Source organism: Propithecus coquereli, unplaced genomic scaffold (genome assembly GCF_000956105.1).
Source record: "Propithecus coquereli isolate 6110/MARCELLA unplaced genomic scaffold, Pcoq_1.0 Scaffold142, whole genome shotgun sequence".
Classification (NCBI taxonomy): domain Eukaryota; kingdom Metazoa; phylum Chordata; class Mammalia; order Primates; family Indriidae; genus Propithecus; species Propithecus coquereli.
This window is the reverse complement of record NW_012138525.1, coordinates 2275269-2278036: the sequence shown is the minus strand read 5'-3', so window position 1 is coordinate 2278036 and position 2768 is coordinate 2275269.

The window sequence follows — 2768 nt, the reverse complement described above, 5'->3', positions numbered from 1 at the left end:
TGGCGGGCGGGGTCCGGGGGCCGCCCCCACAGGCCGCGGCCGGGCCTGGGCGCCGGCGGAGCGGGAGTGAGCGCCGGGGCGGGACCGGGGCTCGGCCGCGGCCCGGGGAGACTGGTGGGGCGGAGGGTCCCCCTCAGTGGCCTTTCCGCGCCCGGGTTCCGGCGGCCGAGCGCGCTCCCGTGGTCTCCGGAACCGGGGACGGTGCCCGGCTCTCCCCACCCCCATCCTGCTTACTTTTAAAAACGCCTCCCCGAGGTGGGTCCCGCGGTCCGGTGGCCCCAGGCCACCGGCCTGTGTGCGGGGTAGGGAGGTGAATGGCCCCCCAGGCAGGCTTGGCTCGAGTGCGGGAACAACAGGGTTATTTTCAAAACACTTAATGCTCTATTGCTAAAAATGTTCAATAATAAACAGGATGTCGCTACTCGGGGCCTGCCAGATGGTTCTTTTTTTCCTCATTTTCTGTTCCCCCCCTCCCTTCTAAGTAAGAAATACAGTACAGTTGAAATTTGGGCCTCTCAGGAGCGGATTTGCCTTCATAAAATTAGAAGGTGGTTTATTTTTATTTTTTTCTTTACTGTTCTTTCTAAATATCGTGGGAGGTCGGAGCCCACCTTTAGGCAAGAAGAGGTGTTTTTCAAGGCAGTGGTGAGCTTGAAGGAAGTGGGCGAAGGGGGGCTGGGGAGGCTTTTTGAGTGTGTCATTTGCTAAATGGCTGCCTGGCAGAAAGCTTTAAAAGCCTTTGGTTTATAGGACTGTTAAAACTTTCCCTAAGATTTTTTTTTTCTTTAAGGTTTAGTGTGCATTTGATGTGGCTTTATACATTATCCGGTTCGGTTTTTGTAACCATCCGTCTGAAGTCTTAGCATGCGTTTCTCGGAATCTAACTGCGGCCATTTAGCCATGTCTGCACAGCAGTGTGGTGTGAGGTGGTACTGAGGAGGCTCAGGCTTTGGGGTGCAACTCTGGGTCTCTCTGAGTCTTCATTGGCATAAATAGGGACATCACACCTTCCACCTGGTAGGTTTGGGAAGATGGCACATCCTAGCAGAGGGCTGGCACACAGTTGGTGCTCAATAGTTGTTCCTCCTACGGCTGTTTGTATAACTGCTGTCAAGTGCTAGGACAGAGGTTAGCCACTTGTAGTGCCACCGGTAGAGCCGAGCTGGGCCTGTGGATGCCACAGGTGCTGGCCTAAGGCATAGACAAGAGAGAAGGAATTCAAGGCGGAGAACAGTGGGTGCTTATTCAGTGCTGGGCCTCTGTGGGGAGACACGGATGGGAAGGAGTGTTTGAGCCCTCAGGAATTTAATAGACCTGGGGTGTGTGGTAACAGGTCATTTTAAGGCGGGGCTAGAATGGTACAAGATAAATCAGGACAAGCAGAGGCCCAAGGAGTCCTGACTTTGGAGGATGCTTTCCTTTGGGATTGGCAAATAATCATTTGGGAGCCTTTGCTTGTTCAGGCAAGTGTGTCTCTTGGAGCCTGACCAGCTGGGTTTTGGTCCTTGTTGGGTAGTCTCAGCCCTGCATCTGTAAAATGGGAATAATTATGCTTGCCTTGGGTATCTGTTGGGGCTCTTGGGAGCCTCACATAAGATTAGTAGTGAAGTATTTCCCCCCCATAGGAAGATGATGAAATGTATGTTGTTTTTGTTCGTTACCTGTTTTTCTGGTCCCTTTCTCTGAATTCCTGACCTTTTTCTCCTGTTCTGTTTGATGGAACTGTGACCTCTTCACCCCAGATTCTATGGCCAGCTAATGTCTTACTGTCATGACCATCAGCTGACTGTCTGGAAGCACCAGAATGGCTTGGAAGAGCCAGGGAGCTCAGCCAGGTCTGGGTGTCTGCTGTTTGCAGACCATGGAAGGACTGAGGCTCATAAAGGGGGAGAACGAGAACCAGGCCCTCTCTTGGCCAAACCTGTTAACTTATTAAAGGCCCTGGAGACACTCTGCTTGGACGTACAGTGGTTCTGCATTTAGATAGGGAATGTGTTTTGGTTCATTTTGGCATTCCTGCAACCGTCTTGGATTTTTTTTAAAAAAACTTTCGTGCTTCACACCTCTCCTACCTCCCCATCGCCGCCCCCAAGGCCTCCTGGCTATGGGACTGAGATGTCTTAGGGTCACGTCATCCTTCGTGTTTCCTCTCGTTCTGCCTCTTGGCTGGTCCTTTCTGTTCGTCTTCACTCTGGCCCAGTCTGGCCCTGCAGCGCATGTTCTAGGGAAGGAGAAGAGCTGCCCCTCCCACCAAGCTTTTTGATTACCTATGAATTTTGGTTATCTACGGGCCCCTTATAGCTGATTGCAGGGCCTTTGCCTAAGCCCATTGTGGGGGCCTGATGTCTCCTACGGTGCCCTGGGCCCCTCCCAGTGTCCTCTGGGCCCAAATGCGTAAAAAGAAAGCCTGGGGAAGGAAGAGCCGGAAACCCCAGGAGAGTGGAATTTCAGGAATGGCAAGTCAGAACTGGTTCCTGCTTGGGACTAGTTGCCTTGGGCTTGGCTGACGGATTTTTGTTAAGCCTTTTGTTGGCTTGTTCACCACTCCCACCCCTTTTTGAATTTCAGTTCTCTTTTTTCCTGAAGGATTATTTTATTGTACTTTCAAGCTTTTTTTCTTTTTTTTTTTTTTTTTTTGCCAGAACGAATTTCTCTCTCATGCTGGTAATAGCGGTGTGCTGGGTATATGTCTCACTATTCAACCGTTTAAGATTGATCATTTCTGTGTTGGTTTCTATTTCAAACCAGAATAGGCTAAGTGGGCCAGG